This window comes from Antechinus flavipes, chromosome 2 (genome assembly GCF_016432865.1).
Source record: "Antechinus flavipes isolate AdamAnt ecotype Samford, QLD, Australia chromosome 2, AdamAnt_v2, whole genome shotgun sequence".
Taxonomy (NCBI): Eukaryota; Metazoa; Chordata; class Mammalia; order Dasyuromorphia; family Dasyuridae; genus Antechinus; species Antechinus flavipes.
Window position 1 is genome coordinate 574,974,318 of NC_067399.1, and position 24,640 is coordinate 574,998,957.

Below are 24,640 nucleotides of genomic sequence, written 5' to 3' on the forward strand. Positions count from 1 at the left end.
TGCCTTTATTTGATAGTCATTTATGAAAAAGAAAATAATTGAGCAAAAACATCTGATAAAAACATTGCTAGTAGTTTCTCCCATTCCTCTGCCCTGAAGAAGGGAGGGAAGTATGAGGGAATCTTTAAAAGATTCCTTGCCTTTTCTTTTTAAAAAATAAGTTTTTATTGATACTTTCTTTTTATGTCACAATAGTATATCATTTATCCCTCTCTTTGTCCATGACAACAAATTATTATGACAGTATTTTTTTCAGAAAGGAAAAAAAAAAGTCAGCTCAAGTCAATACATTGAAAAAGTTTGAAGACATATATAATGCATGCTACTTAGTTATCATTCACTGGGATGATAACTAAGGGAAAGGGAAAGTTAGGGTTATTTCCTCATATCCCTTCATTTGTCCACTTGATTTTTATAATTTTGTTACATTTACTAATTTGTTGTTGCTGTTGTGGTTGTGGTCCTTTAATTTACATTGTTGGATTACTGTGTATGTTTTTACTTCAGTTTGCATCAGTTCATAGAGATCTTTCCATGCTTCTTTGTATTTATCACATGCATCATTTTTTACATTATAATTTCTTTTTTTTACATTTGTTTTTAAGATTTTTGAGTTGTAGATTCTCTCCCCTATCTCCACTCACAATTAAGAAAGCACATGTGCAGCAGAGCCAAAATGGCAGAGACAACACACGTTTCTTTCTGACCTTCTTTGTAATCTTCACAATAATTACAAAATCCAACCTTGAATTAGCTCTGGATGGGTAGAACCCACAAATAATGGGAGTGCAACAAATTATCAGCAGAAGAAAATTTCAAAGATCATCAAAAAGGTCTGTTTCAATTGGAAACAGGAGGGAGGTAGCCAGGGCAATCAATACAAATGCCAGCATAGATAGCTCAGAGTCCCAGGACAGAGAATTTGTGGGAGGAAACAGACCAGAAAAGATCTGTTTCAATCAGAAGTGGGAGAGAGGCAGGGAAGCACAAAAAGATGACCACAAACACCAGCACAGAGAAGAGCCCAGGTGCAGAACAGTCTCATTGTGGCAGTACAATTTCCCAAAGCAGAGAGTTTGTGGGGAGGAAGCAGACCAGAGAAGGTCTGTTTCAATCAGGGAGAGAGACAGCGAGTCCAGGAAGCTGACCACAAATGCCAGTATGGACAACTCAGAGTCCTGAAGCCATGCAATCTCAGGGTGGCTGAGCAGACTCTAACCTCAAACACCAGGACAGACAGCACAGAGCCCTAGGGCATTGCTGATAACTCCACATGGCAGAGCCAGCACCAGGAGTGAATCAGCACTGAGACAGTGCAGCTGCAGTAGCTTGGAAAACCGCTCCCACTCTAAAGGCAGACATTAACTTAACTTTTAAAAAATGAGTAAAAAAGTAAAGAAGACTCAACAATTGACAGCTTTTATGGTGAAAGAGAAGAACAGATTTCAAACCCTGAAGACACAAAGGCAGATTATCTCTAGATGAAGCTCCAAGGGGTAAAATAACTTGGTCCCCATCACACAAGACTCTCCTAGAAGAACTTAGAAAAAAATCTTAAAAGAGAGTTAAAGGAAAAATGTGGAAAGGAAATGAAAGCCTAGCAAGAGAATTTGGAAAAGGCAACACAAAATAGACATAGTGAAATGGAAAAAGCATATTACTCATTAAAAGATATGATAAACTGGAAAAAGAAAGCAACTATCAGAAAAACAGAATTTGTGCAACAGAAAAAGAAAATAAATTCCTAAAAAACAAAATTTGTGAAATGGATTTGTGAAACAGAAAAAGAAAATAACTCCTTAAAAACTCCTTTAAAAATTTGTGAAATGGAAAAAAAAATTGCTTACAACAAAACAACTCATTCAAAAATTCAGTTGGACAAATACAAAAAGAAGTAAAACAAAGTAAATGAAGAAAATAGCACACTAAAATTCAGAATTGAACAAATGGAAATGAATGACTCAATGAGGCAACAAGGATCAGTCAAGCAAAACAAAAAGAAAGAAAGAAAAAGAAAGAAAGAAAGAAAGAAAGAAAGAAAAGAAAAGAAATAAAGAAAGAAAGAAAGAAAGGAAAAAGAAAGAAAGAAAGAAAGAAAGAAAGAAAGAAAGAAAGAAAGAAAGAAAGAAAGAAAGAAAGAAAGAAAAAATAAAAATATATATATAAAATACCTAATGGGGAAAACAAGCAACCTGGAAAATAGATCTAGGAGAAACAATTTAAGGATTATTGGATTACCTGAAATATGTAATAAAAAAAAAAAAGAGCCTACACATTACTTTTTAGGAAATCATCAAAGAGAACTGCCCAAATGTCATAGAAACAGAAATAGACATTGAAAGAATTCATTGATCACCTACAGAAAGAGATCGCAAAATTAAAACTCCAAGAAATGTTGTGGCTAAATTCCAGAACTACCAAACCAAGGAAAAAATACTACAAGCAGCCAGAAAAAAACAATTCAAATACCGAGGAGCCACCTTAAGGATCACTCAGGATCTAGCAGCTTCCATATTAAAGGATTAAAAGCCAGGAATCTGATAGTTTGAAAGGCAAAGGAATTTGGTATGCATCCAAGAATAACTTACCTAGCCAAATCAAGCATTTTCTTCCAGGGAAGAAGATGGACATTCAATTAAATAGGTGAATTCCATTTATTTCTGATGAAAAAACCAGAGCTAAAACAAAACGTTTCACCTCCAAATATAGGACTCAAGAGAAGCACAAAAAGGTAAAAAGAACTCTTGAGAACTGTTATGGGTATACATAAAGAGTACATGTATAATTTGGTTTACCATTATAATATAAAAGAGTATCTAGAGGTGGAAAGAAAATTGGGAAAAGTGGAAGTAAAAAGAGAGAAACTACATCTCACGAAGAGACAAAGGAAACCTATTATTTCTGAGGGAAAGAAGGGAGGGGGATGATCATAGTATGAATCTTACTCTCATCAGAATCAGCTCAAAGAGAAAATATTAGACATATTCAGTTTACAGAGAAAGTTCTCCCACCTCATTGAAAAGTGGGAGGGGAAAAGTGAAAAGGGAAGGGGTAGGATAAATAGAAGGGAATACAGAAATTGAAAGGGGAAGGTTTAAGAAAAGGGGAGGAACTTTAAGGAGGGGAGAGAGAGATGCTAAAGAGAGAGGGCTGTGTGAGGCAAATGTTGCTCATAAATTTAATACTGGGGAGGGAGGTAAAGAGGAAAGGAAAGAGAAAAATATAATCTGGGGTTAACAAAATGGCATGAAATACATAATCAGTCATTTTAGCCATAAATGTGAATGGGGTAAACTCCCGCATAGAGCAGAGATAGATAGCAAATTAGATTAAAAGCCAGAATTCCACAATATGTTGTTTACAGGAAACACACTTGAAGGAGGGTGATACATACAGAGTAAAGGTAAAAAGCTAAAACAGAATCTACTACGCTTCAGATGAAGTCAAAAAAGCAGGGGTAGCCATCCTCATCTCAGATCAAGCAAAAGCAAAACTTGATCTAATTAAAAGAGATAAGGAAGGGCACTATATATTGCTAAAGGGCACCATAGATAATGAATCAATATCAATACTAAACATATATGTACCAAGTGGTGTAGCTTCTAACTTCTTAAAAGAGAAATTAAGAGAGCTGCAAGAAGAAAAGACAGCAAAACTATAATAGTGGAAGATCTCAACCTTACATTCTCAGAACTAGATAAATCAAGCCACAAAATAAATAAGAAAGAAGTTAAGGAGGTAAATAGAATACTAGAAAAGTTAGGTATGATAGATCTTTGGAGAAAACTAAATGGAGACAGAAAGGACTATACTTTCTTCTCAGCGTTTCAAGGAACCTATACAAAAATTGACCATATATTAGGACATAAAGACCTCAAATTTAAATGCAAAAAGGCAGAAATAGTAAATGCATCCTTTTCAGAACACGATGTAATAAAAATTACCTTCAATAAAAAGCCAGGGGAAAATAGACCAAAAACTAATTGGAAACTAAATAATCTCATCCTAAAGAATGAACAGTGAAACAGCAAATCATAGACACAATTAATAAGTTTATCCAAGAGAATGACAAAAATGAGATGACATACCAAAATGTGTGGGATGCAGCCAAAATGGTAAATAAGGGAAAATTTTATATCTCAAGAGGCCTCTTGCATAAAATAGAGAAAGAGAAGGTCAATGAATTAGGCTTGCAACTAAAAAAGCTAGAAAAAGAACAAATTAAAAACCCCCAATCAAACACTAAACTTGAAATTCTAAAAATAAAAGGAGAGATTAATAAAATCAAAAGTTAATAAATAAAACTAAGAGTTGATTCTATGAAAAAAACGACCAAAACAGATAAACTCTTGGAAAATTTGATTAGGAAAAGAAAAGAGGAAAATCAAATTGTTAGTTTTAAAAATGAAAAGGGAGAACTTTCCACTAATGAAAAGGAAATTAGAGCAATGATTAGGAGTTACTTTGCCCAACTTTATGCCGATAAATTTGATAACTTAAATGAAATGGATGAGTATCTTCAAAAATAAAGGTTGCCCAGATTAACAGAGGAAGAAATAAATTGGCTAAATAGTCCCATTTTAGAAAAAGAAATAGAACAAGCTATTAATCAACTTCCTAAGAAAAAAATCCACAGAAGCAAATGGTTTTACATGTGAATTCTACCAAACATTTGAAGAACAATTAACTCTAATGCTATATAAACTATTTGAAAAATAGGGAATGAAGGAGCCCTACCAAATTCCTTTTATGACACAGACATGATATTGATACCTAAACCAGGTAAGACAAAAACAGAAAAAAAAAATTATAGTCCAATCTCCCTAATTAACATTGATGTAAAAATTTTTGATAAAATATTAGCAAAAAGATTACAGAAAATCATCCCCAGGATCCACCTTGACCAAGTTGGATTTATAATAGGAATGCAGGGCTGGATCAATATTAGGAAAACTATGAACATAATTGACTATATCAATAACCAAATTAACAAAAACTATATGATCATCTCAATAGATGCAGAAAAAGCATTTGATAAAATCCAACACACATTTCTATTAAAAAGATAATAAAATCAGGCGTCAAACAACATTGCCCACTATCAACATTACTATTCAATATTGTGTTAGAAATGCTAGCATTGACAATAAGAGATGAAAAAGAGATTAAAGGAATTAGAATAGGTACTGAGGAAACCAAATTATCACTCTTTGCAGATGATATGATGGTATACTTAGAGAACCCCAGAGATTCTACTAAAAAGCTATTAGAAATAATGTAAAGAGTTGAAACTCTGAGTTGATGCACTGAGGTCATACAACCAAGCACTTAAGGCTAATTACCAATTGCACAATACTCTATTAGCATATGCTTGGAAAATGGCCCTTCCCACTATTCTGTACTGGTTCAATCTTTTGGTGTATATAGAGAATTATGGGAAAGATGAGGGGGTGGAGTAAGACAAGCAGAGTTACTTTGGCAGTAGATGAGGAAGGAGGTTGTGGAAATCCTGCACCCATCCAATTTCCTTCTACTGCTTAAGACAAAAAATAAAGGCCAGGGACTTTTGCTTATCCTGACTATAGCTTATTCTACGGTATCCAAAGTGCTAACTTGTTCTTCACAAAAATCCACAACTTTAGCAAAGTTGCAGGATACAAAATAAATCCATATAAATCATCAGCATTTTTATACATCACTAACAAAATCCAACAGCAAGAGATACAAAGAGAAATTCCATTTAAAATAATTGTCAACAGTATAAAATATTTGGGACTCTATCTGCCAAAGGAAAATCAGGTACTATACAAGCAAAATTACAAAACACTTTACACACAAATGAAGTCAGATCTAAACAATTGGAACAATATTAAGTGTTCTTGGATTGGTCGAGTGAATATAATAAAGGTGACAATACTCCCTAAACTAATCTATTTATTTAGTGCTATACCAATCAGACTCCCAAGAAAATATTTTAATGACCTAGAAAAAATAACGACAAAATTCATCTGGAAGAATAAAAGGTCAAGAATTTCAAGGGAACTAATGGGGAAATAAATCAAAATTTTCTATTTTGTGATTGGTAATGGTCTCTAGTTCATCTTTGGTCACAAATTTCTTTTTTCTCCACAAGTCTGAGAGATAAACTATCCTATGTTCCTCTAATTTATTTATAATCTCATTCTTTATGCCTAGGTCATGGACCCATTTTGATCTTATCTTGGTATATGGTGTTAAGTGTGGGTCCATGCCTGATTTCTGCCATACTAATTTCCAATTATCCTGGCAGTTTTTATCAAATAATGAATTCTTATCCCAGAAGTTAGGGTCTTTGGGTTTGTCAAACACTAGATTGCTATAGTTGACTATTCTGTCTTGTAAACCTAACCTTTTCCACTGATCCACTAATCTATTTCTTAGCCAATACCAAATGGTTTTGGTGACTGCTGCTTTATAATATAATTTTAGATCAGGTACAGCTAGGCCACCTTCATTTGATTTTTTTTTCATTAATTCCCTTGAGATTCTCGACTTTTTATTGTTCCATATGAATTTTGTTGTTATTTTTTCTAGATCATTAAAATATTTTCTTGGAAGTCTGATTGGTATAGCACTAAATAAATAGATTAGTTTAGGGAGTATTGTCATCTTTATTATATTCGCTCAGCCGATCCAAGAGCACTTAATATTTTTCCAATTATTTAAGTCTGACTTTATTTGTGTGGAGACTTTTTTATAATTTTGCTTATATAATTCCTAACTTTCCTTTGGTAGATAGATTCCCAAATATTTTATGGTATCAACAGTTATTCTGAATGGAATTTCTCTTTGTATCTCTTGCTGTTGGGTTTTTTTGGTGATGTATAAAAATGCTGAGGATTTATGGGGATTTATTTTGTAGCCAGCTACTTTGCTAAAATTATGAATTATTTCTAATAGTTTTTTAGTAGAATCTCTGGGGTTCTCTAGGTATACCATCATATCATCTGCAAAGAGTGATAGTTTGGTTTCCTCATTGCCTACTCTAATTCCTTTAATATCTTTCTCGACTCTTATTGCCGAGGCTAGTGTTTCTAATACGATATTAAATAATAATGGTGATACTGGGCAATCTTGCTTCACTCCAGATCTTACTGGGAAAGGTTCCAGTTTTTAATGGGAAAATAAATCAAATGAAGGTGGTCTAGCTATACCTGATCTAAAACTATATTACAAAGCAGCAGTCACTAAAATCATTTGGTATTAGTTAAGAAATAGATTAGTTGGTCATTGGAATAGGTTAGGTTCAAAAGACAAAATAGTCAATGTCTATAGCAATCTAGTGTTTGACAAACCCAAAGACCCAACTTTTGGGATAAGAATACACTATTTGACAAAAACTGCTGGAAAAAATGGAAATTACTATGGCAGAAACTAGGCACTGACCCATACTTAATACCATACACCAAGATAAGATCAAAATGGGTCCATGATTTAGGCACAAAGAACGAGATTATAAATAAATTAGAGGAATATAGGATAGTTTATCTCTCAGACTTGTGAAGGAAGAAGAAATTTGTGACCAAAGATTAACTAGAGACCATTATTAATCACAAAATAGAAAATTTTAATTACATCAAATTCAAAAGCCTTTATACAAACAAAACTAATGCAAACAAGATTAGAAGGGAAACAACAAACTGGGAAAACATCTTTACAGTTAAAAGTTCTGATAAAGGTTTCATTTCCAAAATATATAGAGAAATGACTCAAATTTATAAAAAATCAAGCCATTCTTCAATTGGTAAATGGTCAAAGGATATGAATAGACAGTTTTCAGATGATGAAATTGAAACTGTTTCTATTCATATGAAAAGTGTTCCAAATCATTATTGATCAGAGAAATGCAAATTAAGACAACTCTGAGATACCACTATACATCTCTCAGGTTGGCTAAGATGACAGGAAAAGATAGTGATGAATGTCGGAGAGGATGTGGGGAAACTGGGACATTGACGCATTGTTGGTGGTGTGGTGAACAGAGCCAACCATTCTGGAGAACAATTTGGAACTATGCTCAGAAAGTTGTCAAAATGTGCATACCTTTTGAACCAGCAGAGTTACTACTGGGCTTATATCCCAGAGATATTGAAGAAGGGAAAGGTCCCTGTATGTACAAAAATGTTTGTGGCAGCCCTTTTTGTAGTAGCTAGAAACTGGAAATTGAATGAATGCCGATCAATTGGAGAATGGCTGGGTAAACTGTGGTATATGAATGTTATGAAATATTATTGTTCTGTAAGAAATGACCAGCAGGATGAATACAGAGAGACTTGGAGAGACTTACATGAACTGATGCTAAATGAAATGAGCAGAACCAGGAGATCATTATACACTTCAACAACAATATTATATGAGGATCATCTCTGATGGAAGGGGCTATCTTCAACAAAGAGAGGATCCAAATTAATTCCAATTGATCAGTAAAAGAACACTGGGAAATGAGTGTGGACAAAATTGCATTTACACTCTTTCTATTATTGTTTGCTTGCATTTTTGTTTTTCTTCCCAGATTGTTTTTACCTTCTTTCTAAATCTGATTTTTCTTGTGTAGCAAGACAACTGTCTAAATATATATGCATATATCATATTTAACACATACTTTAACATATTTAACATGTATGGGATTACCTGTCATCTAGGGGAGGGGATGAAGGGAAGGAGGGCAAAAGTTGGAACAGAAGTTTTTGCAAGGATCAATGTTCAGAAATTACCCATGATTATGTTTTGTCAATAAAAAGCTATAATAAAAAAACAAAACAACAACAACAAAAAAAGAAACCACACTTGAAGGTATGCAAAACATTTCCATAAAAGTCAATTTGTGAAAGAAAACATAGCTTTCCCACCCTAATGAAAATAAAAACCCTCAAGAAAAATGGGAATAAGGTTCACTCACTAACCTACTCCTCCCCTTCTTCCAATCCACTGTAAAAAACTTTTTCTTGCCTTCTTTTTTATGGCAGATAATTTCCACCACTCTACTTTTCACTTTCACTTCCTCCCAGTACATTCCTCTTTCACCTCTTAATTTTATCATTTTTAAACAAGATATTATCCCTTTATATTCAATTCACACCTGTGTCCTCTGTCTAGCTATACTCCTTCTAACTGCCATAATATTCAGATCATTCTAAAGAGTTACAAATATCATCTTCCCATGTAGAAATGAAAACAGATAAATCTGATTAAGTTATTTATGATATCAATTTCTTTATGACCTCCTTATGTTTCTCCAGAGTCCTTTTAGCTCTGATCTTTTCACCATGAATGCTTCAAAATCTCCTGTTTCATTGAATGACCGTCACCTTTTCTTCTGAAGAATTATACTCAGTTTTGATGAGCAGATGAATCTTGGTTACAATCCTAATTCCACTGCTCTCTGGAATATCATATTTCATGCCTTTAATGTAGAAGATACTAAATCTTGTGTTATCCTAACTGTGGCTTCACTATACTTGAAATATTTCTTTCTGAATGCTTGCAATATTTTCTCCTTGATCTGGAAGTTTTGGAATCTGGCTATAATATTCTCAGGAATTTTTATTTGGGGATCTCTTTCAGAAGGTGATAGGTGGATTCTTTCAATTTCTATTTTACTCTCTGGTTTTAGAATATCAAGATCGTTTTCTTTGATAATTTCTTGAAAGATGCTGTACAGGCTCTTTTTTTTAAATCACAATTTTCAGGCAGACCAATAATTTTTAAATTATCTCTTCTGGATCCATTTTCTAGGTCACTTATTTTTCCAATGAGATATTTCATATTTTTTCTATTGTTTCATTATTTGGGGGGTTTTATTGTATTTTAATTCTCATAAAGTCATTAGCTTCCTTTTGCTCGATTCTATTTTTAAGGAATTATTTTCCTCAGTGAGCTTTTGTTCCTCTTTTTTCCCAATTGGCCAATTTTGCTTTTTAAGGCATTCTTCTTATTCACTTTTTGTATTTCCTTTTTCCACTTCTTTAAATTCTTTCCTTAATTTTTCCTCTGTCTCTTTTACTCGATTTCCTAAGTTCCTTTTGAACTCTTCCATGTGTAGAGGGCCACTGATCATGGGAATTCTGGATGAGGTATAAAATACTCCAGCTCAGCCAGGGAACCTGCTGTCACAGCATCTGGTTTGGCTCTCATCCCCCTTGAGGGTATCTCAGCCTTCCTGAGAAGTCAGGGGGCATGACAACCTGTGTTCTACTTGAAACAGAGATTCTATCATGTATCAAGGAGACATCTACACAACAATAGCAAGTTGCTTATGTGGCCTGGCATTGCAGTATCCTATAGATGGCACATGCTTAGTACAGTTAGTGTATTTGTGGTCTACTATAGTGATGCAAGTGTACTAATACTGAGAGATAAGGGGTGTCTCTGACCCACAGGAGCTATAAAATCTAGTGTGCTGGCATGGGAGCTGGGACTCTGCTGATGGAGGCTGCTCTGTGACAGCACACCAGACTCCCACCCTGTTGCCACAGAACTTCTCCCCTGACCTTCCAAGTCCTCCCCAGTGTTACTGAGTTGAAAAGTCCAGAAGCCTCCAGCACTACTTCTGATTCAGAGATCCTGCTTCACTTATGCTGGCATTCAGGCTGGACCTGGGACCAGGGTTAGACCTGAACTGAAATTGCATGCTATGGTCCCACTCTGGTTCCACAGATCTTTTCTGCTGACCTTCCAGGCTGACATATCTGGAAGTCACCAGTATTGCTGCTGATTTCACCAGAAGTTAGGCTAGGTCTAGGCACTGGGACTAAATGCTGGATTCTCACCCTGGGGTCGCAGATATTTTGTGTTGAGTTTCTAAGTTTCATTTGGCTGGAAAACATTCTATTCCATCTTTTTGGATGTTCTAAAATTTGTTTAGAGTCATTATTTAAAGGAATTTGGAACAGTTTGGGGGAAAAGTTGAGCAAGTTCTTGCTTTTACTCTGTCAGCTTGTCTCTGCCTCCTATGGTTTTCTCTATAATTTCTTAAAAATTATATATGGATTTTCTAAGATCACATTTACAAGTTCCTTCAGCACCTTGGAAAGGAATTCTTTTGGACCCAGACCATTGAAATCATTTAAATAATCTTTTAGTTTTGTTTTGTTTTGTTTTGTTTACTTTTTCCTTGCCTCTTGGAATCTATAATTCCCTCTTTTTTATCTTTTGTATTACTTTTTTTTAATTCATCAAAAAATTGATATTTATTAAGTACCTACTATGTGACACAACAAGGTTGAGTGAGAGGAGATCATCAGTATCACTGACTCTATATAATCAGCTTAAATTAGTTTAAAAGCAAAATTCTGTCCCAATGCTCAGGATTCAGCTTAGCAGATTCTCCTGTGGAACAGAGGTCAAATAGTGCCCTGATTCTGTGTTCCTTGAAAAAGAAATGGACCATTTTTTACAGCTCCAGTGCCACCTGTTACCTCTCTCAGTCAGATGTCATTCCCTGTGGATATTAGCTCCACTTATCCATAGACAGTCTGCTTATGGCATCCCTCACGTATGTCATTAAATACATCCATTCCCTCAAGAGTTAGTGATTTCTCTGCCTGTCACCTCTTTCATTGTTTTCTGACAATCACCAACAGGTCTTGCTGACAAATCAGTGTGATTATGAATCCTCTGCCTCAGCCAATTTTCAGACATGGAAGACATTTTGTATTGAAGACCATCAGACCCTGGACAAAAGTTCATTCCCACCCCAAGACATTTCCACTTGGAGAATTTGGAGTTCTTTTGTAAATTTATAATTCACATTAGATATATATGAGTCATAGAATGCAAAGGAACTTAAGAACTCATCTAGATTTACCATAAAACATCATAAATTATGAAAGATTGTAGAAAATAGAAAAGAAAAAGATTAATGTTCTTCTGAGTTTTGTAAAAGGGGAAAAAAATAGAGTCTGAAATCTATAGGCCAATGGGCCTCATTTTGATTCCTGAGATTCATTCTAAAAAGAATAATTAAAAAGATGGTTGGTGAATTTTTAGATAATGAAGAGTCTAAGCTTCAGAAAGAACAGGTCATGACACAATAACCTTACGTCTTTATTTGAAAGGATTGAAAAATTAGTGGGTGGGGAGCATACTGTAGGTTGTTTGCTTGCATTTTACCAAAATCTTGATAAAGTATATCATCCAATTCTTATGAAGAAAACAGAGATAAAGAATAAATGATGAAGTTAGGCAGATTCAGAACTTGTTGAACTCAGAGTCATTGCTAATGGTTCAATGTCAACATGACCATTAAATACCTCAGAGATCTATATTTGGTCTTGTGCCTGTGTCATATATTTGTCAATAATTTTGGATAAAGTCCCATGTGGTATGTTATTTTAATTTGCAAATAACATAAAGCTGAGAAAGGTAACTAACACATTGGATGACAGAGCTAGGGTCCAAATGGATCTTGACAGATTAGAGTGCTGGGCTGAATCAAATAAACTGAAATTAGTTGGGTATAAATATGAAATTTTACCTTTAGGCACAGATAGAGACAACAAATATGAGATATGAGAGAAATGGATAGATGGCAACTATTCTGAAAAAGTTATGATGTATTAGTAGACTTCATGCTCAGTGTGAGTCATCTTTATGTAGAACCCAAAAATGCTAATGTGAGCTTCAGCCACTAAAAAAGTAGAGTTTCCAGAATAGGCAAGTGATGTTCCTATTGTGCAATGACCTCAGCAGACCTCCATAGGAATCCTATGCTAAGTTCTGGGTTCCATGGTCCAAGAAGGATATTAATAAACTACAGAAAAAACTACAGAATTTCTGTAATAACAAATCACTTTGAGTTCATGTTATATGAGAATTCGAGATTGCAAAAGACCTTCAACATTACAAATATAGATGTTTTTATTTGATTCTATAGACAACTAGAATCACTGGTTCTGCCCCTTACCAGCTGAGTGAGTGAGGCGAATAATAACTAAAATTACTCTAATGTTTCTGTTTTAGATCAAAACTCTTAACTCACATTGCTCCATTTTCACCCTTACAATAAACCTTTGAGGGAAGTATATAAATATTATGATCAGCATTTTACAGATGATAAAATAGAGGACCAGAGAATTTAAATAATTCACACAACTGGTGACAGGATGAGATCCAGCTTCAAATCTTGTGTCATTTCAAATAAACTAAAACACTTATCACAACTTTTCAAGTTATATATAAAATAGAGGGGGAAATAAATTTTATTTCATATAACTTATAAAGTCATTGAAAGGATTTATTGATAAGTAGAAACTAGTAAATATAATATAGGAGTATCATTATTCCTTTTTCAGGGACAATTTCTTAAGGATATAATCTGAAATCATTTATTATATATTAAATATCACTTAAAATATTAATTTTTTGAAACTCAATACCCACAACATTTTCAGATCATTTTTATGCTTCAGTATATATGTATGTATAGTTGATCTTCAAAGCATTTTTTATTGCTTTTTCTTTTATTTTTAAATTAAATACTAGAAAGAAGATTACAGTAATATATCACAAATATAGGACCAGTGGGATTTAAATCAAGAATGTGGGGATGATTCAGTATCAAAAAAACTATTGACACAATTGATCATATCAATAAGAAAAACATTAAAACCACATGATTATATCAATATTACAGAAAAGACTTTTGTCAAAATACAGTACCTATTCCTATTAAAATCAATTGAAAGTATAGAAATAAATCAAGATCTTTGTCAAAATAAGTAGTATCTATCTAAAACTGAGAGCAAATTTGTATAATGGGGATAATAAACTATCAACTTTCCAATAAGATGAGGAGTGAAGTAAAAATATCCACAATCCTCATTTTTATTCAATGTTGTCCTAAAAATTTAAAATGTTAAACATGACAGTAAGACAAGAAAAAGAAATTGAAGTAATAAGAATAAACAACATGGAAAAAATTATCACTTTTTGCAGATAACTTGGTGGTATATTTAGATAATAAAAATTAATGTTATAGTATCATGTTAATAAGTAGTTATTGATTTATAATCTACTCTTTTTTTCTTATTTCTGCTAAAAAAGCTTTCTCCTGAAAAGGTCTGTAGGCCTCTGAAGGGTATGGCTAATGATGAAATTTGTTCCTATACCACAAGGCACGTGCTCATTAGCTGGGTGATACCCCAATTAGAAAGTTTAATTTTGAGTATATTTTGCATGACTTCACATAAAATATTTCTTGCCTTTTTGATGGATGGGGAAGAAGTTGGAGGGAGGAAAAAAATTAGAACTGAAAATATATTTTTTTAATAAGGACTCCATTTGATACTAAATGTGTATGTGTTTACAAGAAGAAGAATCCAATTCCTTTTTATATTGTCTGGAACAGAAAGGAAAATGCCTTTTTCTCAGCAGCAAATGACATCTACACAAAAATAAAGCATGCAATAGGGCATCAAAACCTTATAATCAAATGTAGAAAAGCAGAAATATTAAATGTATTCTTTCCAGGTCATAATGCAATAAAATTTACATTCAATGAAGTGCAATGGAAAGATAGATTAAGAATTAATTGGAAGCTAACTAATCTAATTCTGAAGAATAAATGAGTCAAAGAAAAAATCACAATAACAATCAATAATTTCATTAATGAAAATGACAAGAATGAGGCATGATAACAAAATTTATGGCATGCAGTCAAAGCAAAATTATTTTTCTAAATTCTTACATTAACAAAATAGAAAAAGAATAGATCAATGATACAACTAAAAAATTTGAAAGAGAACAAATTAAAAATCATCAGTCAAGTACCATATTTGAAATCCTGAACATCAAAGATGAGATTAATAAGATTGCAAGAAAAAAACACTCAACCTATGTAATAAATAAATCTAGAGCTGGTTTTGTAAAAACAACAAACAAACAAAAACCAATAAGATATATGTGCCATTGGCTCATTTGATTTTTAAAAAGAAAGAATAAAACTAAATATCGAGTATCAAAAGTGAAAAGGGTAATCACCAGCAATGAAGAAGTTAAAGAAAACATTAGGAAATATTTTGCCAAATTATATGCCAATAAATCTGACAATCTGAGCAAAATTGTTGAATACCTAAAAGTAATTGATCAGAAAATAATAACCCTAAATAGCCCCAACTTAGAAAAAAAAGTTGAACATGTCATTGATGAATGCCTTAGGAAAAAAACACAAGATAAGATGGGTTCATAAGTGAATTCTATCAAACATTTAAAGAAAAATAATTCCAGTACTATACAAATTATTTGGAAAAATAGGCAAAGAAGGAGTCCTACCAAATTTCTTTATTTATACAAAGATGGTACTGATACCTAAACCAGTAAAAGCTAAACCAGGGAAAGATTGTTATAGACCAATTTCCCTAATGAATATTGAAGCAAAAATTCTGAACAAATTCTAGCAAGGCAATAATATATCACAAGAATCACTATGACCAGGTAATATTTATACCACAAGGCATGATTGGTTCACTATTAGATATTTAGCAAGATAATTACAAAACCAATAGAAATCATATGATTATCTCAATAGATAATGAGAAAACTTTTGACAAAATACAAAACCTATTCCTGTTTAAGAAAAAACAGTAAAGAGCATAGGAATAAAGAGAGTATTCCTTAAAATGAGAAGTAGTATCTATCTAAAACTTATCAGCAAACATTATCTATAAATGGATTAAGCTAAAAGTCTTCTCAGTAAAATCAGGGGTGAAGCAAGGATGTCTATTATTACCACTATCATTCAATATTAGAAATGCTATCTATAGCAATAAAATAAAAGAAAGAAATGGAAGAAATTAGAATAGACAATGGAAAAACAAAACTATTACTCTTTGCAGAGGATATGATGGTTTACAAAAAAAAAAAACCTAGATCATGAATTTTAAAATTACTTGAAATAAATTTAGCAAAGTTGCAGGATATAAAATAAATTCACACAAGGCACAAGCATTTCTTTATATGACCAACAATCCAGCAAGAGATAGAAAGAGAAAATGCATTTAAATAACTGTTAACAATATAAAATTTATCAGATTTTGCCTACTAAAACAAACCCAGGAACTATATGAACACAATTACAAAACACATTCCACACAAATGAAAGCAGATCTAAACAACTGAAAAAATCTTAATTGCTTATAGGTAGACTGAGCCTACATATATGTGTGTGTGTGTGTGTGTGTGTGTGTGTGTGTGTATTTTTTTTTTTGCTGAGGCAATTGGGGTTATGTGACTTGCCCAGGGTCACACAGCTGGGAAGTGTTAAGTGTCTGAGGCCAGATTTGAATTCAGGTCCTCCTAACTTCAGAGCTGATGCTCTGTCCACTGTGCTGACTAGTTTGTCCCAATATAATTTTTAAAATGACAACTCTGCCTAAACTGATTTTCTTATTCAGTGCCATACCAATCAGACTACCTAAAGATTATCTGATAGAGATAGAAAAAATAACAACAGGCAAGTAATCATTGACCTCAGACAGTCAAATTTAAAGATACAATCAAAAGAAAAATCTACATTATATGCCTGCCATATTAATATTGTTTTAGATACATGTTTACATATGTGCAAATGTGTGTATATATATAACATATATATACATATATACATATAGGTATATATATGCACACGTGCATGTAGGGGTATGTGTGTGTGTGTGTGTGTGTGTGTGTGTGTGTGTGTGTGTGGTATGTGAGTATGTATGTATGTATGTATGTAGAAATATACCCATGCTTAACTATGGCCTGCTTGGGGGAAGTGAAGGGTGGGGCTTGAAAGGGGAAGAAAGAATAAAAAAAAAAAATGCACAGCAGAGAACAAAAGAATAATCTACAAGGAAGCAATGAAAAATTGGACAACCCTGCATACAATCTCTTCTATTATTTTATATATTTTCTTGAAAGGAAAATTCATTGTTACATATTTTGAATTCTCCCTAATTTCTGCTGGACACATAACAATGAGATGTAGGGCAGGGTGAAATTATTTTCCTTTTCTGTATTTCTTTTCCTATTTTCTATTTGTAGTTTTAAATAAATATTTTTTTAAATTTTTCTATTTCTATTTTCTATTTGTATTTAGTTTTAAATAAATATTTTTAAAAGAAAAAAATCATCTGGAAAAACAAAAGGTCAAGAATATCATTGGAATTAATTTTAAAAATGCAAAGGAAGATGGCCTAGCAATACTAAATCTCAGATATTAAAAAATGATAATACTAAAACTATCTGGCTTAGCTAAGAAATAGTAATAAATAAATGAAATATATTTGGTTCTCAAGACACAGTAGTCAATAACCACACTAATCTTGTGTTTAATAAATGTAACAACTCCAGTTTCTGGGATAAAAACTGCTGGAAAGAGAGAACAATAACAGAATGCAAAGTATATATAGACCAACACCTCACAATGAGTTACAAAATGAGGTCAAAACAGTTGCATGATTTCAACATAAAGAGGGCACATTAGAAGAGCAACCTGTAAGATGTATGGAGATGAAAAGAATTCCTGACCAAATAAGATAATGTTATAAAATGAAAAATAGTTCATTTCAATTATATTAAAGTTAAAAGCCTTAGTGCAAACAAAACTAATGCAACTAATATTAGAAAGAAAGAAGAAAGCTGGAAAACAGTCTGTATAGCAAGTGCTTTGATAAAGGCTTCATTTCTCAAATACATAGAGAACTTAGTCAAGTTTAAAAGAATACAAGTCATTTACCAACTGATAAATAGTCAAAGAAAAAGAATAAGCAGTTTTTATATGAAGAAATCTAAGCTATATGCATTTGAAGAAATTCTCTAAATTATTTTTGATTGGACAAATGCAAATTTTAATAATTCTGTGATATTACTTCACATCTATCAGATTGGGTAATATGACAAAAAAAGGAAAATGATAAATGTTGGAGACGATGTAGGAAATTTGGGACACTGATGAAGTACTGATGGAATTGTGAATTCTGGCGAGGAATTTGGAAACATTCCCCAAACACAATCAAACTGTACATACCCTTTTGATCCAGTAATACCACTAAGTAGATCTATATCCCAAAAAGATTTTTTTTAAAAGCCAAAAGGACCTACATGTGCAAGAAAATATTCATAATTGTCCTTTGAAATGAGTGAAGATTCATCAATTGGAAAATGGCTAGACAAACTGTGGTATTTGAATGAAATAGACTACAATAAGAAATGCAATGAAATATGAAGTGAAATATTAAATGCCAAATGGGAAGATTTCAGAAAAAATATCTGGAAAAACTTATACAAACTAATGTAAGGTGAAATGAACAGAACCAAGGAATACCGAGCATTAACAATATTGTGTGATGATCAATAGGAATAATTCAGACCTTCTCAGCACTACAATGATAAATGATAAGTACAAAAAAGTATAAAAAAGTACAAAAAAGACAAAAAGGAAAATGTTTTCTGTTATGGGCCAGAACTCTGAACTTGAAACAAGGATGCTTATAAGGTACTAAGTAAGTGGAATTGATGATACAATAGTTATCCAGTTTAACATGGTTCAGTATGTTTGATTTAATCTTGCAACAAATAATGGTTTCTGGTTTATACTCAGTGTGAAGCATATAAGAAGGGACTGAGAGTCACAGAAGACAAACGCATTAGAAGCTCTCTGAGCCAAGGAGACAGAAATTCATTTCACCTTCAGTCAGGTTCCTGTTAGCTGGCCTGGCCTTCTGCACTTCCTCCTCTGAGACCAAGGCCAGTCTGAAAGGGTCTCCAGAAAGCTGCCCAGCCTCAGGAAGGAGATAATAAAGGATTTGTACTTTTACACCTGACTGTTCTTGTGGTGATTACTAAACTGAAACAAAGGCTGCTCCTAAGACACCCAGAGACCCCCAAGAAAACTGAACCAGAGAACATTACAGTTTTCCATATCTAGATAAAGACAGGCACTAAAATATGTTTTTCATTTTTCATGTTTAACATTAAAAATGAAAATGAAAATTTAATAATAAAAATGAAATAAATATGAATAATATGTGTAAAAAATGGAAAGTTCATTTCTTTAATGTTTAAAGCTGACTTCAGTAAGTCTTTGATTGTGCTCTCATATCAGGGAAATTGTAGGTACTTTAAATATGCCTATTAACAAAATTATTATTATTAAGAATATGTGGTTATACTTAAGGATAACTTCATCTCTAAATAGAGTGCACATAGAAGTCCCATAATATATGTTTGCTAGTTGGTAAGATGACCTATGAGAGTTGACCATGCAACATTAACAAGGAAAACAGAAGGGCAGTTACATGATGGAGTGAAAAGAGAGTGGATAGAGTTAAGTGAAAGCATAGCTTGGAGTCAAGAAAATACAACTTCAAATCAAGAAAGGATAAGTAGATAATGGTACCATGTGGAGAGAAGTACAGGGAAATGAGTGATGTAAAGGAAATAGAATCTACAAGACAAGTGAAGCGATATAAGAAAAATATTAAATTTCTTAATTTCAATTTTCCAAAACTCTACATTTTGATCTATAAAATTTTGAAATGTGATTTTATTTAGTTTAACTTTAATACTAAAATTTTAATTTGACACTTCTAACTAAATTTTAAAATATAAAATTATTACATTCTAAATTAAAATTTTAAATGTAACTTCAATTTGTAAATTTTAACTTTTTATTATAATATTTGAAATATTTAAATTATTTTTATTTTATATTTGCACTTTTTAATTTTTACATTTTAAAACTCCTCATTTTTATTTTGAAATTTGACATGTCTAAATTATGAAATTTGAAGTGTTGACTAACTTTAAAGTTTTACTTAAAATTTTTAAGTTTTATTATTTCAAATTTGACATTTAAATTTTTAAATTTAAAATAGACATGAACTCAAAAATTCAAAAATTATACTTAAAATTGACATTTAACAATTTTAAATTTGTACTTTTTAACTAAAATTTTGAGTAAAAATTTAAAAATTAAAATTTTCATTACTTTCCACAAAAGCATTCATATCCCTCTAGATCATCTCAAAATTTGGATTTTTTTTTTAATAAAATCTAAAATGAAACATTTCAAAACCAAATATTTAAAATCTAAATTTTATAATTTATAATTTAGACATTCAAAAGTTAAAATCTTCAAACTTTAAAAATTAAAAAGTTAATATTGCAATTTTAATTTTAAAATCTTAAATTTTAATTTGATATAATTTTCAAATTTTGAGATTAAACTAAATTTTATATTGAGGTTATATTACATTAAATTCAAAGTTTTCAAATGTTGAATTTTTAAAATTTTATATTTTGATATTTTAATCCTTAAAAATCAAATTTTAAAGTTAAATTAAATTAAAATTTTTAATTTTTGAAGTTTAAAATTTGCAAAATTCAAAATGACTTTTTGTTGACAATTTGTTTTAAAATTAAGAGTTAATATTTAAAATTTTAGAACACACATTTAAAAACAGATTTTACAATTTAAAATTTTTAAATGTTAATTTTAATTCTGTAATTAAACAATTAAAAATTCAGATTTTCTAAATATACTATTTACAATTAACCATTTTTACATTTCAAGTTTTAAATTTTGAAATAAAATTCAACTTTTTAAATTTTAAATGCAATTTTTAATTTTTAAATTTAGGAACTTCAAAATAAAATTTTCAAATTTTAAATGTCAATATACTAAATGTTAAAAATGCATGTCAAATCTAAATTTTAAGTAAAATTTAAGATTTTACATTAAAAATATTAATTATTAAATATTTATTGCTATTAAATATAAATAATTAAATAACAATTTGGAATTTTAATTTTTATTTTATTTTATTTTATTTTTATTTTTATTTAAAATTTTCAAATTTAGAAGTTTGTTTAAAATGTCAAAAGTCTCAATTTCCATTTTTTATGTCAAATTTAAAAATTCAAAAAATTACAACTTTATAATTACTATTTGATAATTTTAAAATTTAAATTGAAATGCATGAATTTAAGTTAGAATTAGAATTGTGAATTTTTAAGTTTCAAAATGTAGAAATGGCAAATTTTAAAATTAAAGATTAAAAGTTTAAATGCATAATTTAACATTTTCATTTTTAAGAAATAATTCAATTATTTTGATTTTAAAATTTTCAAATGAAATTTAACAATTTAAATTTTGAAAATGTAAATATACAATTTTCATATTTCAAAAAATTTTCAATTAAATTTTAAAGAGAAATTAAAATTTTTTTAAAATTAAGAAATTAATTTAAATAGCTTTCCATACTCTTCTCATATTCAGTAGTCTTGCTGATTCTATTTCTTCTACATCACTTATATTGTTCTTCTGCTCTTCGCCACCATACTTTACATTGGCTCTTCACTCACTTCTTTCCTGATGTGAACTCATGTTTTCTTGACTCTAAGCCAGTTTCCCTACCACTTCATCATGCAACCTGCTTTTCTACCTTTGCATGTTAATGGAAGAGATTTGAACCCTAGCTCTTCATTTTACCAATACTCCTTTGAACTAATAGATTTTCCAAGCTAGCTGACTAAAATTATACATGTAGCCATAACCACAGCACAAAGGATAATTTACATGCACAAAGGATAATTTACATACACAGAGACTGAAAAATTTGCAACTTTAGCATCATGAACTAACTTATTTTGCTACCAGGGCAAAGAAATCATCAAAATATAGCTGGGCACTGAGCTGAACATACTTTTTATACTAAAATTGATAAAAGGTTTCAGGACCCATTTTTTAAAGTCAATGTATACCTGTCAAAATGGCCTTTCTCTCTTACCTCCTTCCTCTCTAAAATGATAAGCAATTTGACATCGATTATTTTTGTGCACTCATCCTTACCATGATTTATTTTTTTTGTTTTAATCTTCAAATATGTCCTTTATTCCTCTTTAGAAATGTTACTATGTAGAAAGCCTTTTCTTGAAACAAAGATTGTTTTATTTTTTGCAGTTCCACTTCAGCAAATCAGCAAGAGGTCTTGGGGCCGAGGATGGTGAATCAGATGACCACCAATATCAAAACCCCGCATGTGTCTTGGCAAAGTCAAGGAAATCCGCACACTCCAGCTCCAGAGAATCAGTAGGTTCTCTGGCATAGTCCTGGACAATTAGGCATCCTCCAGTGACCAAACCTCCAAATGACTCAGTGTAACTCCAGGGAAACATAAAAATATCCCACCTAGCCTCAGTATACACCAGGAATCACTACAAGGATCCCAGTTAATCTGCCAAACCCCTACAACCTCTAGAAACATCCACCACCCTTTATACCACCCCCTCAGGCAGCAGTAGATGCGAGTGACCCCCATGGACCTCAAGACAACATCAGTGCAGCAAAAGATAAACAACCAGGGTTTGCAGTGACACAAGAAGCATGAGACAGTAGTCCTTCCAGCCTGGAAGCAGAGCTGAATTATAAATGAAAGGAGAGGAAGGGGAGAGAAAGGGAGAAAGAGAGAGAAAGAAGGAGGGAAAAGGAACAAAGAGAGGGAGAGGTAAAAGGAAAGGGAAGAAGAGAGGGAGGGAGAGAGAAGGAGGGAGAGAAATTTGAAAAAAAAAATAACCAAAAAAGAATCTGATCATAATGTAAACCAGTTCCAATTGTTCTGTGATGAACAAAGCCATCTACACCCAGAGAGAGGACTGTGAGAACTGAGCATGGACCACAACATAGCATTTTCACTCTTTCTGTTGTTTGCTTGCATTTTGTTTTGTTTTTTTCAGTATTTTTTTCCTTCTTGATCTGATTTTTCTTGTGCAGCAAGATGTATAACTATGTATACATATATTGGATTTAACATATTTAACATGTATTGGATTATGTGCCATCTAGGAGAGAGAGTGGGAGAAAGAAGAGGAAAATTTGAAATAGAAGGTTTTGCAATGGTCAATGTTGAAAAATTACCCATGCATGTGTTTTGTAAATAAAAAGCTTTAATAAAATCTAAAAAAAAAAAAAAAAAAAAAAAGAATCTGACCATAGAAAGCTATCATGGTCACAAGGAAGATAAAGACACAAATTCATAACAGGACATCAAAATACTTATGGACAAAATCCCAAAATAGGAAGTGGACTCAAACCCCAAAAAGAACTCAAGAAAAGCTTTAAAAAAGAGAGCGAGAGAGAGCTTAAAATCATATAAAAGGATCAGAAGACAAATTAGGAAAACAAATGCAACTGATGCAAGAGAATTGTGGGGGGGAAAAAAAAACAAGTTTAGAAAAGTGTTTAAAAAGTAGAATTGGCCAAATGGAAAAAAGAAATACAAAAATTCACTAACAGAAAAAAAAAGTTCATTAAAGAGTATGATTGATCAATTTGGAGATGGGGGGAGAGAAAGGAGCACAAAATGTAATCAATGAAAATGACAACTTAAAAATTAGAATTGAGGGGCAGCTAGATGGTGTAATACATAGAGCATCAGCTCTGGAGTCAGGAGGACTGAGTTTGAATCCACTTCAAACATTTAATACTTCCTAGCTATGTGATCCTGGGCAAGTCATTTAACTCCAATTGCCTTATCCCCCCAAAAAAAAATTTAGTTAAAATTGGGCAAGCTGAAATTAATCATTCTATGAGACATCAAGAACTGGTCGAAAGAATAAAAAATAAAATAATAAAATGTAAAATATCCCTTAGAAAAAACAATCCACTTGGAAAATAGATCCAGGAGAGACAATGTCAGAGTCAAAAGGAGAATCTGGACATAAGGAGATTCTTCCATAAAAATATCAAGAAAAACTGTTTTGATGTCCTGTAACCAGAGGGCAAAAAGAGGTATTGAAAGAATCCACTAATCACCTCACTGAAAGATATCCTAAAATAAAACCTCCAAGGAACATAAAATCCAAATTCCAGAACTAACAGGTCAAGGAAAAATACAAGTGGCCAAAAAGAAACAATTCAGATATCAAGGAGTCACAATAATAAACCGCAAAAGTCACAAACATAAACCAAGGAGTCACAGTCCACAGGACCTGGTAGTTACAATATTAAAGGACTGGAGGTCATTGAACATGATATTCTGGAAAGCAAAGAAGCCAGGACTACGAGCAAAGATCACCTATATAACAAAATTAAGCATAATAGGTCAAGTGGGGAAATAGTCATTTAAGGAAATAGAAGGATTTCAAGCTTTCCTAAAAGAAAAATTAGAATTAAATCAAAAATTTGACTTCCAATCACAAGACCCAAGAGAAGCATAAATAAGTAAAAAGGGAGCAGGAGGGAGGACATAAGGATTCAATAATGCTTACATCCATCCATGGGAAAATGATATTTGTAATTCTTAATAATTGCATCATCAATAGTGTACACAAAATGAATACATATAGAGGGTATGGGTACAAGATGAATTTGAGGGAATGACATAAAAGATAACTAAGATTAAAAAGAGGATTACAGTTCATGCAGAAGGAAAGGAGGGGATAGAATAGGATACATTATTCACATAAAGAGATATAAAAGACCTATAACAATGGAAGGGAGGATGAGAGAGTGGGCAATGAGCAAACTTTAACTTTACTCTCATATGTATTGTCTCAAAGACGAAATCATATAAACTATTAGTTTAATAAAGAGATCTATCTTACCTGACTAGGAAGCAGTTAG